Below are 16,067 nucleotides of genomic sequence, written 5' to 3'. Positions count from 1 at the left end.
TGAAAATACAAGGGACAACAAGTGAAGTTAACAAGAGTATGGCTTCAAAATAACAGAAGGAAGTGTTTTTTCATACAAGTAATAGACATGAAATTCTTTGCCAAAATACATGGATAAAAATGGATGCAAGAAGTCTGAAAATATGCTTCAGGCCATAGATGGAGACAGGCATGGGGTTAGATCCCTTTATGAATGCTCATGACTATTTTAACACTTCTCTAAGTCTGTCTTGGTGGGTTGAAGAAAGCGGCCAAAATTCATTCAGCAGGTAAATCTCATTTCTTCAGTACAAAGGAATGACTCTTCTTCCTCTTCATATTACTTTAGTAGACTACGACCTGTACTATGATACCTTTAGACTTTGTGATAATCATAGTAAAATTGACTCTATTGTACATGGAAGATGATTTTCTTTTGGAAGTTTTTTCCTGTTCTGGTAGACAAGATAGCTGTTTGTGGCCTTGATGATACCTTTCTGGGCAGAAGCTTTAGGACTTCCTACAGAACATGACTATTACTCACAGTTTGAAACTGTCTCAGCTGGAGAACTCTTGGGGCTGAACTTTCATGCTGCCTTTAAATTCCAAGAAACCATTTGCCTGTCATGCTAGTGCTAACCTCTCAGCACAGCTTTGTGCTTCTGCAAGCTCTCAGCCTGGATAGTCAGACAATCCCAAGTTCCGTGTAAACTTGGTATTTCTGATCCAATTTTTAGATTTTCCTTGAAATATCTGGGTTATATCATGCTTGTTTTGTATTCAATTAAAAATCACGTATTAACTTTGTTAGATTACTCCATTAGAACAGGAGTAGCATAAGACATTGTTTATCATTCAGTAAAATTATAATTTTGTTCTAAGATTTCTAAAATATTTTGAGCTATTTTCATCTCACTGAAATTATATGATAATGGTTGCCAGAACCAGATTTCAGTTATACCTGCATATATTTGCTGGAATAGGTCTTTTCCACAAGTGTTTATATGTCTACTCCAAATTTATTATGGAAAAAAAATATTGTTAACCAAAATCGTCTGTGATTTAATGTTTTGAGTTTTTTTTTTTTTTAAACAAATTACTATATAGAATATTGTAAGCATTAAAATGTTTTCTTAGCTCAAAGAATATTAATTTAATATTTAATCTTTTAAAACTAATATATTGCAAATAGTTGCCTTAATGAAATTTATTTTTTCCCTTTTTAACCAGCTACATAGTTGTAGATCAGAAATACTGCAAAAAGAGAAGGAAATTAAATTTTTTTCTACATACTGTTACCATGAGTCCTTTACTACATTGAGATTTAAAAAACTCAATGAACTTTTATCATTTGGGAGAAGATTTAGAGCATTGCTCATGTTCATAATGAACTGTGATGTCTTAAAACTTCAAAAATCTATTAATTAGAGTATTTACATTAAGGTTGAATCACATCAAAACACACATAGTCATCTTTTTCTTCTTGGTCTCAAAGAACTGGAAACGTATAGATATTTGTAAAAGTCAAGTATTTCTAGTGTGATTTTTTAGAAATAATGCACATTAAGTGCACCTTAAAAATGTTAAGAGACTTTAATTTATTTTTTTTGAAAGTGAAAAGTCATTGGTAGTATCAGCTTTATCTTCTGGATCCACAAGGCACTTTAATATAATATGCTTTCTCTACATTTCTAGTCCTCTACAGTTCAAAAGGAAAATTTTCTCCATTTTATTTTGCTTACATTTATTTTTAAGAGAGAGTAACTTACACAAGAATTGCTCTACTGCTGTTACTATTGTAAAAGCATATTATACACAGCAGCTTATTATAGCAGGGAAGGTTTGCTACAATTCATACAACAGTAAATGCTTTAAAATTATTTTTGATTTCCACAGTTTTCTCTCCTTGGGTTTTTTTTTGAAAACTGCCTTTCCAGACCTACGTATACTCTAAATTGGTCAAGAAAATTAAATCTGACGGTTTATTTTTTCATTATAGTTTTAAACATAATTTTTAACAATTACACATTACTAAATAAGAATATGAAACAGTTTTTCAAATATTCATTGCACATGTATATTTTTTAAAGATATATGTTTAACGTGTAGATAACTGTACGACGTACAAACTAATAGAGAATCAAGCATTGTATACAGAAGCAGTTCTGGAAGCACTACCCAAACAATTTACAAATATTAACCAAATCAGCTGTATACACATTTCTAACCCTGACAGAATCAACATCTTTCCAAAAATGAACCTGGTAAATTAAATCTGGATCTCTGATGACTCTCATTTTACTTCTCCACAAGTCCATTTAAACACATGGTTTAAGCAATACACAACATTTTGGAGCAAATATGGTTCATCTGGGTTTTTTGTTTGATCTGAAGAATATAAGATAAAACAGACGTTTGTTTCTTAAATAAACTCTACATGCCTCTTGAAAACAGTGACAACCTATCTGAAATCTACACAAAGTACTTTCAGAATTGTCAAGAAAATTCAAGGTATTTACAATTTTTCTCTGACACTGGAAGGTGCTTTTGAATCAACCACTGATTATAAGGAAGATGAAATTGCAAGCTAATAAAAATTTCTTTAATATATACAAGTTCTTCAAGTATAATTTAAAGGGCATAAATCCAATTTTCTGTGAATTCTATTAACATATTATGAAGTAGTTCTTACTGTGCGTTATTACATTCTTGTATTCTATGTAGCAAAAAATTCATATTTGTAGTTATATTTTAAAATACCCTGAGACAGGCCCTACAGAGTGTTGGCAGCTCCTGTGTCCTCTAAGATGTAGGAGAGAGTTTCAGTTTTCCCAGAGAAAGCTGCCTGCTGGTAATATAAGGGAAAACTTTCTAATATGTTTGTCTTTCCTTCCATCATCATACATGCCAACTCAAAGAAATTACTAAGTAAAGACTAAAAACACACCTAAAACTAAAAAAAAAAAAAAAAAAAAAGCTTAAAGAAAATTCTGATAAACAGTTACATGTTCTTCATACACATCCATAAATTATCACTGAAATGTAAAACTGGAAAAAAAAAACCTCAAATTATTCAAAGAAATGTCTCTAAAAAAGGTAAAAGTCACTTAGATTGTTGACTTCCTTGAAGAATTAATTTTTCTTCCCTGCTAGTAATTAACTAGTAATTTAATAATTACAGAGATAATATGAATGTAGGAGGCAATCACTTTTCAGACTCAGCTCCTCCCACTGTGAAGCTTGTTTTGTTTTGGTTTGGTTTGGTTTGGTTTGGTTTGGTTTGGCTTGGTTTGGTTTGGTTTGGTTTGGTTTGTTCTGTTCTGTTCTGTTCTGTTCTGGTTTGGTCTGGTCTGTTCTGGTCTGGTCTGGTCTGGTCTGGTCTGGTCTGGTCTGGTCTGTTCTGGTTTGGTTTGTTCTGGTTTGGTTTGTTCCGGTTTGGTTTGTTCCGGTTTGGTTTTGGCTTCTGGCTTCCTGATATGCAAGGTTTGTAGAGAATTTGTAATCTGTCATTGAAGGTAAATTTCAAATTAGCTGTATTACAATATAAAAAGTCTATATCTATTTTTCATATATTTTCAGGGTGGCTATGAATTTCAAGTGAAAGGTGTTTTTTTTTAGTATTGCTTGACTAATCATGAATGAGCCAAAAGCTGTACAAATGCAAGGTAGCAGGTAGTCTTTGGCACCAAGAATTTGAAGTCTTATTCTCTGGCTGTGTAATTTTGCTTAGGGGAGACACGATAGAAATTAGTAAGAAGAAAAATATAGAGGAGTGAATTGAAAGTGAAGATAGAATGAAGCACAACTAATTGTCCATTTTTAGGACATAACTAAGAAATAATTTTATCTAGAGAAGGTTTTGAGGAGTTATGGTATACATTAAACATAAAAAGGGAACTGCAAAAAGTAAAGATACCTTCTGCAGTTCCGCTAGAGCTAGAACAAGAACTTACAATCTTTATATGTAGCAAGGAAAACTTTGATTACATAAGAAAAAAGCTTTCTAACACTAAGAGTGATGAAGCCCTGGAATAAATTACACAAAGAATCTGTGGAATCTTAGTCATTAAAAGTTTTAAAGAACTTATTAAATTAAGGCCTGAAAACAACAGTCACAATATACTTTGCTCCTCTTTGATACAGGGTTAGCTTATCAAGACCCTTTTAAAACCTGTTTTCTATTATTTCATAATAGTAAATAATAAACAGATGTCATTTGTCTGAGAAACAATAAGTGACTAAGAACTTGGTGTGTTTTTCTAGTATTTCTAGCATATGAAATTAATTGATTACACCTATATTTAAGTGCATTTGTGCAACAGGTAAATAGTATGCAGTACACAAGTCATATTAAAGCCAGATAAGATACTAGAAACACGTCTCAGTTAACATAGTATTATGCTTGATCTAATTTATCCCCTTTTAGATCTAAGATAGTTATACCTTGAGAATACTCTTTTTGACTCCAAAACAAGAAAGCTAACACTTGCTGTTTGTTCCTAGTATATTCTTTGTAACAGACCTCCTGTACATCTTGGATGACATAACAATTTTTTTTCCCCATTTACCCAGATATGTGAGTATCTTGCCCATTTTTCTTCCTGCATGAAATAACCTGCAAGGCCTCAGTTACTGGCTAACGCTCAAAATATTCTGACATCATCTGCTGGTACTTCCTCAAGCTGCTTCTGCTGCTGCTCTGCTGAGTTCAGCTTTTGGCTGCCTTTCACTGCAGATTTTTCCCAAGTGCGGATATTTGAAGGTGAAAAGGAACAGCGTATTGCCCAATACCTGGTGATCACAAACAGGGCCTTTTCTGTTCTGCCTTAAACCCAGTGTCACTATAAGGAATGTATTTGAACAGTTCTCTGTTTTTGCTACAGTACAGGAAAAAAAAATAATATTTTCAGAATTTTCTATGTTGAGAGTGGAAGAGAAATATCTATTACAAAGATTGACACTTAGCTTTACATATTTTGCAGTTCAGTAAGAAGCAGTGACATATTTGCAATAACATTCATAGGATTATATTTGAAGGGAATTAACAAATTTCTCTCAGTACAGTGCAGAATTCACCAATTTTCTTTTTCTTTAGTTTCACTGCTCTGATTTTTTTCAAGTTGAGTACTCCTGCTTTGAAACAAAGTATTTTCTTAAATCAGATTGCATGAGTCCAATCAAGTGCCTTGTTTACTTTGCCCTAGCACCTCAGTCTTTCTGAGTTCTCCTCCACAGACACAATTATAGGAGTATTACCATTTTTTGTCTCTGGAAGAAATGATCTACTATTCTACATTTGACAGCATCAGTATTCTCTCTGGATTCTGCTTATAGATCAAACATTCATTTCTTATCACTCTAAATCATGTGGGATAAGTAAATAGATCATTAGATATCTCTAGGTTTTCTTCTGTTTCACTATGGCCTGTTGTACCATGAAATCTTTCTAAAAATTTAGTATTTATGAGAATAAGAAAAAACAACCATTCTCAACCTTACCATTCACTTTAGTTTATGAAGGGAATTCTATAATTAATTTTTTGATAAAACAAGGACCCAGACTCAACAACCTAGAGGGATCCTTGCAAGCTTTGCTTCTCAGCTACCCATTTCTTGACTTTCGCAGAGGCATCACAATTTTCCACAGGATGTCTAGTTTAAACCAATTAACTGGAATAATCCAAACCTTTGCTGTTTCTGTATTCACTGCCTGAAGAGCATTCTGTCTAATACACTATCCCTGTGATTCTTTCACTAGCAGCTTTCAAAATCTTCCCTACTAATCAGTATTATAAATCCAGAGAACTTCACAGCAAGCATAGATGTTTCTACAATATGGCTACCTGTAAAAACTGCAGGTTCATGATCAGTCAGCTTCCTTGTTCCATCAATCCAGGAAAGTACTGCCTGTCATTATCAGACCTTCCACCTGCCCCCTATGCTGGAAATCTCTGCATGCAGTACTAGTGAACAAATAGTACAGCCCCAAGAAAAATTGGTGTCACAATAGATTTTTAAACAAATCTTTCTCATTCTACGTGTATAAGCTGACAGAGGATCTGTGAGTTTAAAAAGGAGCACAGACATTTGTTTTCCATTAACCTTCTGCATGTCACTTAGCTGGCCCCTTGCCCTGATAGACTGTCTTAGCTCCTTTGTGCTATCAATATATATCATAATAAAACAAGTTCAGCAGGCATCAAGTCTTAAATGCCTGCAAATGTCCTCGACAGTTCTGGAAGATAGTATCAACACAGTTTGCACTATGAATATAGACTATCACAGAACACACTGAGGAGTAGTAGTACTTAGAGATTGTCTCTAAAAAATCATAAAATGAGATCCACTCAGTTCTTTGAATGCCACTTCAGCTACAGTCTTTCAAATATAGAGTCAAAAGCTGATTTATGGTTCTTCTCCATTAATATCTCCATAGTGCCACTCAGTGGGATGATCAAAATGTTCATCAGAAAATCCCATTCTGAAGTCAGTATTTGACTATCTCTTCAGGTTTTGTAGAGAAATTAAATCTGTAGTTTGGACTGAAAACATCTCTAGAACACAGCTCTTTCTTACACTGATTTGAATGTTATCCATCACACAGCTGAACTTTAATGAACTCTTCTCTTTCATGGTAGATAATGAAGAAAATGCAAGTGTGATAATACTGGCAGTCCGCTATTTGATGTCTCTAATTTCTTCCCATGAAAAAACTGACCATGTGAATGTTTTCAGTCTGTGACAAATATAAAATAATTAGTCCAACTGATGTTTGTGATTGCATGTAGGTTATGTATGTTTCCTTGAAACCTGCATATCTCCATCACTCCATATAATTTGCATATCTCAATCAGTCATGCATATACTTTTATTTTAAATTATTAGGTCTACATTCTCCTGTACCCTCTATATTGCTACTAACTCTTTTAGAGGTAAGTGAAACCCACAGTTTCTTCAACATTTTCCAAATGCATATTTTTGCATTGGAAAATATGAAGTTCACTGAAGATGCATCGTTTTAATTGTACCAAAAAAGCCTAGAAAACTACTATCTTAGAAATTAGCCTCGGGTAGCTTTGGGACAGTTGTGCCTTTGAACAAGGACAGTTGAAGACCTGGCACTAAGTGAGTGTAACACGATTCTTGACAAAGAGTAGCTAACAAGTCTAGGGAAATGTTCCTTTGGGGGAATGTTCCTTGCTTTGGAGGTATTTCAACATGTAATTTAAATTTCACCTTTTATTTTGCAGATAATTTGGGGGAAAAGTGTAGCATGTAAAAGCGTATGCCAAAATGATACACTTCTTTTCAACCACAAATAGAGTATTTTGAATAGTTCTAGGGAGGATAACACCATGCCAAACAAAAGCTGAAAAATTAATGGCTGTTACTAAATCGGCATCTGATTTATGCTGACATCATAAAGCAGGTATGTCTGAGCCTTCTCAGCAACACAGAGACTATACTAGACACTTAAGAAAGAAGAATTACCTCTAGCAACCTGATTAGAGCTAAGATTCCACCTTTAATGACTTCTTTCTTGTTTCTTCTGAAAATGCCCCAAAATAAAGGGTTCATAATAATATGGTCCTATATGGTGGCTTAGTAGTAAGACTTTTTAATAGAATGCCCTTGTGTTAAGAAAAATCTGTATGGAATCTGAGTCTGCCAGATGTCTCACTCTGTTGACACTGAGAAATTCTACCTAAACTTTGAGTATTGAGGACAGAGGTTTATCCTAGGGTCCAACTGCTCTGTACTCTTGGTAAGTGTAGTTCTTTTAGATACATATATTTTCTTTTTGTCACTCTATGTCAACTTCTGTGATTTTTTTTTTTTTAATTTTGAGAAAAATAAATATTTTGTGACATCAAAACAGACAAGATGTACAATCTCTCTTAAGAATGCATGTTGCTTTTGTGAGATGGCAGTTTTAACAATAAATCCAAAGATTATTTCTAATGTCAAACACTGAAAAGGAAAAGCTTCAAGGCTCTAAAAATGGGAGGAACAGAGACAGTTTTATCTTAAGGATGTGCTGAAGTCAATACATATGCCAAATTACTTTGATTATGCATTTTAAAGAGACATTACAGGAGCAGCTATTTTAAGCAGGTAGCTCTTAGAGGATGCACATGCCACATTCTCAAGGAAACAGTCTGAATGTTTTCTCCTGCTCTTTCCTTATCACATGGTATAGACTAATATTAAGATAATAAAGGATATCATATAATTTTAGTACAGGGAAAAAAGTATACATTCAAAAACCCAAAAATTTTTCAGAGAGGCCAAATATATATTCAATGCATGGAAGGATAAGATGTCAAATATTGATTTCATTATTATAGCTTTAATTGGATTAAAATTCTCATTTTTGATCAAACAGCCTAAATTTAGACATGAGAAAATACAGGTCAGTAATTAATGTCATTGGGTGTTTTATTTTCTCAGGTGCCAGTTTAAGATACATTAATGGACTCAAGTTTTGAGGTGGACAGAAAATCAGACTGGAGAAGAATGGTTTAAGTTAATTTCTAAAAAGGGATGTTTTCACAATCAAAAGTCACATATAAAGCTTAGTCCAAATGAATCACTTTTAATAGAAGAAAGATTTATTCCTTCCTACTTCATAAAAATATGTTGTCTGATAACTTATCTTATTGTAGACCTGCACAGATTTTACCACAAAGCGGAGTAAGTGTCCTTGAAATGTAAATCAATTATACTAAACAGAAGTTCTGGGAAAATAGTTTAATACACTCTTACTTAAATCTAAACAAGTCAAAATAAAAGACTCAAAATAAATGACTTTCCAATACTACAATGACTGTATTGATAGGATGTGGAGAAATATGCAATTACAGTATGAAAGTGAGGAAGAAACACACTGCATGAAAGAAAAAAAACAAGGGAAGAAATAAGACAAATGAACAAGCATAGTCGACCTATAGCATCCATGACAGGTGTACTAATAAAGTTAAGAAAAAAATTTTATGACCCTAAGGTGTGTCGTATTGTTTAACATGACTTAGATAATTAATTTTCTAAGTAATCATGATTGGTTTGATTGTTTTTTGTTTTGTTTTGTTTTGTTTTGTTTTTTTTTTAGAAAAAAACAACTGTTGACAAAAAATAAACACATGGGAAAAAAAGTTAAATGTAGTTTTGGCTGTAGATCTGTACTAATTAGTCCAATATTTTAAGATGGCTATAATCACTTAAATGGACACTGGAATTTTCAGATAGCACCAACTCACAATAAAAATGCTGCAACTGGTGAAAATTAATTCAAATGAGTGATTTAAAGAGCCCAAGATCCTTAATTTATCTGGGAGATTAAGTGACTTGGTGCTTTAAAAAGGGGAATTATAAGGTTATCAAAATATTTTTTACTCTCTTGAGGGAAAACAAAACACCATTACTAGACACAGAAATATCAAACCAGACTAATACAATTGAGAAGACAGGACTACATATTTACCAGTGGTCGTGTTAACTGCACAAAAGAACAGTCAAGAGGGATGATGGATTATCTATTTGTTGATATTTTCCTATCAAGACTGGATTACTTTCTTGATAATAAAATGTAACAAAATACAGATTATTGTCTTAGCACTATCGAATGGGAAATTATATTCAGCATCATTTAAGAGCTAGAAAAATAACAGGTTCTTCTGGTTTTTGGATTTCATAATTACTTTTACTAATTTTGTTTTCTACATTTACTCTAAGTGACAATTATAATTAAAACCCCTGACTAAAAGTACCATGTATCAAGGAAACATCATAAATACTTTTCACTTATTTCAAACACCATTTCTAAGGTTTTAAAGAAAGTGTAGGAAGGATGGACACACACTTATACACAGACTCACTGAATTACAAAAATTCACTGAAAGAACTGTTTTACGTAGCTGTTGATTTTACATTATTTCACTCATGGTTTTCCATTAGTACACATTTATTTCAGCAGCCTCTATTATATTCATTGTTTGACTTCAGGATTATCTGTTTGTTAAATACTGAATTATTCAAGGTAGTAAATCAGAGCAGATAGATAACTTCTGGTACATAATGATCAAAATATCTAATACCTCCTTGAGCCTCTCTGATAACTTTCCAAAAATAGCATACTTAATGTGTAACACTCTACAACAGAGAACTGGTTCTTACTGTAAAAGTGGAACATACCCATTAATCAAGTTTTGCTTTGGAAGCTTTCTCATTTTATTCTCTTTCTAGGAATTTTTAAATAAATATTTAACCTAAATAAGTTAATTTTAGTTGGTATAGGAAAAAATATTATTATTTTTTCTCTTTAAATTAAACCTAAAGCTATTAAAATAAACTTCTATTCTTCTGGAAATAAGCAAAACCTAAACAAGCATAATATACATGCTGTAAATATGAAGAAGCAGGGGATTCATTATCACCCCTTTTAAGTCATTCCGTATATATTGGTTAGGTTTGTTGCTGGGAAATGCCAGCTTTTCATCTCATAGCGAGACTGTCAATGCTACTTCACCTTTAGGGAATTTATGCATTTATGAATCATATACTCTGCTACTCACACTGAATATACGCAAAAAGTCTTTGTGTATCAGCATAGGTAAGGGCAGAGGGATGAAAAAATAAATTCACAACTGAGTGAATGTAATCTTTTCCCCTATACCAATGCCATCACAGTACAAGGCAGAACAAGAACCGAGTCCAATTATTTACACTGGGAATGTTGATTTTCATGACACTGATGTTGCTGATATGGCAGACATGAAGCAGACAAGACAAAGTGTGTCATTGCACTATAATTCCTTCTGGAGATTTTCAGAGCCATTTAAAACCTGTCTCCTGTCTAGAAACTCTGAAAGTATAAAAAACATTCCACAGGTTCACTGGAAAATTGAAGCATAACTTCTTATTAATGAAATTAACATCAAAAGGTCAAAAATCAAAAGTAACAAGAGGGGAAGAATTAAAAGAAAAAAACCCCAAACCCTTCACTTTACACCCATTCACTTTTAAAATTTAAAAATTTTCTTTAACCTTCTACTCTGGACTTATGCAAGCTGGGACAACAAATATGACACGAGGAAATTCAAACAACCACCGGTTAGGTATACCTTTTATACTACATTGTTTTATTTATACATTTAGCTCAACAAGCATTTAAAAACTATATTTAGTTAATGCATACAAGTGTGTAATTCTAATACACTGCTTTATTTTTTTATTTTAGTGAGCTTGTTTTCTTGATTATGTTAAAACTTGGGGCACTAACTATTGCAAAAAATGCAAGTTAGAAAGATCTAAATTTGAAAAAATCTACAACAGCAGGGCCTGCTTCTTCCCACAGGATCCTGGTCTCCTTTGGGCTCAGACACCTTAAATATACATATGAGGCCCCTCATATGCCGTAAATCAGTGTCTACTCTACCGTAGACCTTCATGGGTGTCAGACCATCCTGCCATCACACCATATGATACAGGGGGGTCTCTGCTCCTGCACACCTCCCTCCTCCTTTTTTCCTCCGTTCCTCCACTGCCCTTGGTGTTCATGCAGCTGCCACAACTCCTCTTCACAAGTCAAGCTCCTCCTCTCGGGTCCCTTCTTAAATACGTTATCGCAGATGTGCAGATGATTGGCTTGGATTTGATGCAGAGGTGGGCCTGACTTGGAGGCTGGGAAGCTTTGAGAAGCTTCTCATATGGGCCCATGGCTGTAGTCCCCCTCCCCTGATACCAAAAAAACCCCACCATTCACTCAAACCCAGAGCACTGGCCAAGGCCAGGTCCATCAGTAATCGTGGTAGCACCTCTGTATTAACATGTTTAAGGAGAAAAAAATGCTGTCCAACAGCAGCCAGGAGAGAGGAGTGAGAATATGTGAGTAAAACAACTCTTCAGACACCAAGACCAGTGAAGAGGAGGGGGAGGAGGTGCCCCAGGCACTGTAGCAGAGATTCCCCTGCAGCCCTTTGTGAAGACCATGGTGAGGCATGCTGTTCTCCTGCAGCCCATGGAGGTCCATCGTGGAGCAGATATCCACCTGGAGCCTGTGGAGAACCCCACACTAGTGCAGGTGAATGCACCCAAAGGAGACCTGTGGGAAGCCCACACTAAAGCAGGCTCCTGGCAGGACCTGTGGCCCCATGGAAAGACAATCCCCCCACTGGAGCAGGTTTGCTGGCAAGACTTGTGACCCTGTGGGGGACCCACGCTGGAGCAGTCTGGTCCTGAAGAACTGCAGCCTGTAGGAAGGACTTAAGTTGGAGGAGGTCTTAGAGAGCTGTCTCCTGTGGGAGGGACCCCACGCTGGAGCAGGGGAAGAGTATGAGGAGGAAGGTGTGACTGAGGTAACATATAATGAACTGACTGCAACCCCCATTCCCCATTCCCCTGCACTGCTCAGGCAGAGGGTGTAGAGAATTTGGGAGTGAAGTTGAGCCCGGGAAAAAGGAGAGGGTGGGGGGAAGGTGTTTTAAGATTTGGTTTTATTTCTTATTATGCTACTCTGATTTGATTGTCAATAAATTAAATTAATTTTCCCTGAGCTGAGTCTGGTTTGCCCATGACGGTAATTGGTGAGTAATCTCTCCCTGTCCTTATTTCAACTCATGAGCCTTTCTTATGTTTTCTCTCCCCTATCCAGCTGAGAAGGGGAGTGATAGAATGACTTGGTGGGCACCTGGTGTCCAGCCAAGTTCAACCCACCACAGTACTTATGATGTAGTCTGCAAATGCACAAGCTACCACTTTTTGAGGAATATATTTTTGTAATTTTGTTTTGTCAATAATATTTATACCTGTCAGCTATTTAAAATAATGTGTGCTATAAGGACTCTAGAATACAATAACTTACTCCCTGACAAGGTATAGCAGACTGTTTTCAATTAATATCTAAGTTCTGCAATCAAAATTACTGACTTCTCTATTTCCCCAAAACAATGGAGACAATTATTTTTGTGTGTAATAATTATATAGTTTTACCACACACGCACAAAATCATTTTATGTGTGAGCCAAACAATCAATCACAAAAAGAGAGCACAGAATGATTTTAAGGGACTGTTCCTCCTGAGCAAAAAGCAAAAGAAGAAAGCAGTCTTTGAAATGTAGGAAAGTGGAGTCCTGAATGCCCTGAGGAGGTTGCCCAAGATCTAGAACCCTGGCAAAATAGAAGAATCAAAAAACTTTTTTGGTTTTGGTCAGTTCGGTAATGGATACTCATCTGTTAGTAAACTATATGTTTAATGGTTAATTTGGAAAGTCTATGTATTTACTATAGCTGTCTTAAATACATGATAGTTCAACTACATATCAATGCCAACTATATGTGGGCATTCTGGAATAGTCTATTTCCATGTGGAAAACGCTTCTCAGAGTCATATAGCCTATGCTACAGGACTTGCCAGGACAAATATAAAAATTGCACCTGGATAAAATCAGACATTAGAGGCATTCTATCACTGCCAGGGTTTTCCATCAGAAAACAAGGTCATGTATTTCACAGAATTTTTCACTTTTTTCTTTTTCATGATAGGCTTAAATAATTGTTTTACAAGAGGGAAGCACCTAAAATGTAAATATCTATCAAAGTTGTTGAATTTTAGCAGAAATAAACTTCTGAAAACAAAAACATAAGACAGAAGCTGAGAGGGCTGGGATATTTTATCCTGGAGGACAGAAGGTTTGGGGTGGGGCTATTATTGGTGTGTATATCTAATGAGATGAGTGGGTGGAAAGAATCATAAAATCATAGAATCATATAATAGGTTGGGTTGAAAGGGACCTTAAAGATCATCTATTTTCAACCCCCCTGCCATGGGCAGGGACACTTTCACTAAGCCAGCTTGCCCAAAGCCACATCCAACCTGGACTTGAACTCTTCCAGTGAGGGGGCAACCACAGCTACTCTGGACAACTTGTTCCAGGGCCTCACCACCCTCACAGTAAAGAATTTCTTCCTTATATCCAATCTAAATCTACTGTCTTTCAGTTTAAAAGCATTACCCCTCATTCTATCACTACACTCCGTGATAAAGAGTCCCTCCCCATCTTTCCTTTAGGCCCCCCTTTAAGTACTAGAAACCTCTATAATATCTCCCCAGAGCCTTCTCTTCTCCAGCCTGAACAATCCCAACTGTCTCAGTCTGTCTTCATAAGAGAGGTTCTCCAGCCCCTTGATCATCTTCATGGCCTCCACTGGAAACACCTGAACTATGTCCTTTTTCTACTGGGGGCCCCAGAGCTGGACACAGTTCTACAGACGAGGTCTCATGAGAGCAGAGTAGAGGGGGAGAATCACCTCCCTTAACCTGCTGGTCACACTTCTCTTGATGCAGCCCAGTACACCATTGGCTTTCTGAGCTGCAAGTGCACATTGCTGGCTCATAGTTTTCCATCCATCAATGCCCCTAAGTCCTCTGCATGGCTGCTCTCAATCCACTCATTGCCCAGTCTGTACTTGTGCCTGTGGTTGCCCTGACCCATGTGCAGGATCTTTCACTAGGCCTTGCTGAACTTCATGAGCTTTGCACAGGCCCACCCCTCCAGCCTGTCCAGGTCACTCTGGATGGCATCCCTTCCCTCCAGCTTGTTGACCACACCACACAGCTTGGTGTTGTCAACTTGTTTAGGGTGCACTCAATCCCACTGTCCATGTCTCCAACAATAATGTTAAATAGCACTGGTCCCACACTGACCCCCCTGCTATTCACTTGGATATCAAGCCATTCGGATATCATCTCTAATTTAGAGACAAGGATCTCATGTGAGACAGTATCAAATGCTTTGAACATTAAGCAAAGAAAGCAAGAAGATGGAGCCATATTCTTCACAGTGATATCAAGGCATGAAGCAATAAGCACAAATTGAAACATATGTGATTCCACTTAAAAATAAGTGAAATCTTTTTTACTACTAGGGTAGACACTGGCACAAGTTTCCCAGAGAGTTCATGGAGTCCCTGACCTTGGAGATATTAAAAACCCACCTGGACATAGTCCTGGGCAGCTTGCTCAATGGGACCCTTCTCTGAGAAGGGCACTGAACTTGAGGAGCTCCAGAGGTTCCTTCCAACCTCTGCTATTCTGTGATTTGTGGTAGTAGTAGATTTCTCTAGCTGTAAATATCATTGTTACTTCTACTTAAAATAAAATCCCAAATTATTGCCTAGTTCTCAAATAAACATGCAATAGAAAGAATTACCAGTGTTGTGTAATAAAAAAGAATTAATGAAGCTGTTAGAGTAACCTGATTTTGATCACTCTGAATTTTCATCCTATGTGTGTTGAAATATTGTCTCCTATGTTTTAACACAGTTTATGTTTATATCACTAACATAGGAATTTATTTAATTGCTATTGACCCTGATAAGATAGATAGCTGTGGCCCATGTAATTCAGATATCTTGTATTTAATACAGTAAATTGTATAAACCTGCATTTAAAAAGAATGATTTAAATTAAGAAAGGAAATTTCCAGAATTGTAAGAATTTGAATTGTAGTAAGATACTTTCACTTGTCATTCATGAGCCATCTTCCACATCAGTCAAGTTTACCCTTACACCAAATATCTGATGCATTATGCAGAGCAACAGATATATATCTGAAATAATGGTCTCCCTAGATATTTCCCTAAAGCTTTAATTCTGTGGTGAGCATTTGGCTAGAGTTAATATATCTTGAAAAAGAACAAAAAAGTATTTTTCAGTGTTGGTTACTTTATTCCAAACTTTCCTTTGTTATTCTGTTGATTCTTACTTTTCTGATGATTCAACAAGATGAGCCACATTGTTTTCGTGATCTCTGGTTAATAGGCTTAAGACACAGAGTTAACATAAGCAGTGCATTTAAATTCATAGTCACCAATAGTGGTATTATACATGCATCCTTAGTACGCTTTGTAAAAATAAGTTGTAAGTGCAAAGGATCACAGAATACATGCTCGTGTTGAGTTGCCAGAGTAAAATGGAATTTCACAAATTTGCTAAAATTGTGAGCAGCTTTTTAAAAAGAACTATGCATGTTAAATGCTTTCATATCTGTTGCACATGTATGTCATAGTCACCAGAAACATATAGTTGTTTCA

At 35.7% G+C, this 16,067-nt stretch overlaps 1 protein-coding gene across 2 annotated transcripts in view; it reads right to left on the bottom strand.

The window, feature by feature from the left end:
• Window positions 1-16,067, bottom strand: part of CSMD1 (CUB and Sushi multiple domains 1) — a 1,179,538-nt gene that overhangs the window by 442,104 nt on the left and 721,367 nt on the right. The gene's annotated exons all lie outside the window — the stretch shown is intronic.

Source organism: Tyto alba, unplaced genomic scaffold (assembly GCF_018691265.1).
Source record: "Tyto alba isolate M040663 unplaced genomic scaffold, T.alba_DEE_v4.0 Super-Scaffold_40, whole genome shotgun sequence".
Classification (NCBI taxonomy): Eukaryota; Metazoa; Chordata; class Aves; order Strigiformes; family Tytonidae; genus Tyto; species Tyto alba.
Note: the sequence above shows the minus strand (reverse complement) of the source record. Positions and strands in the feature narration are given on the sequence as shown.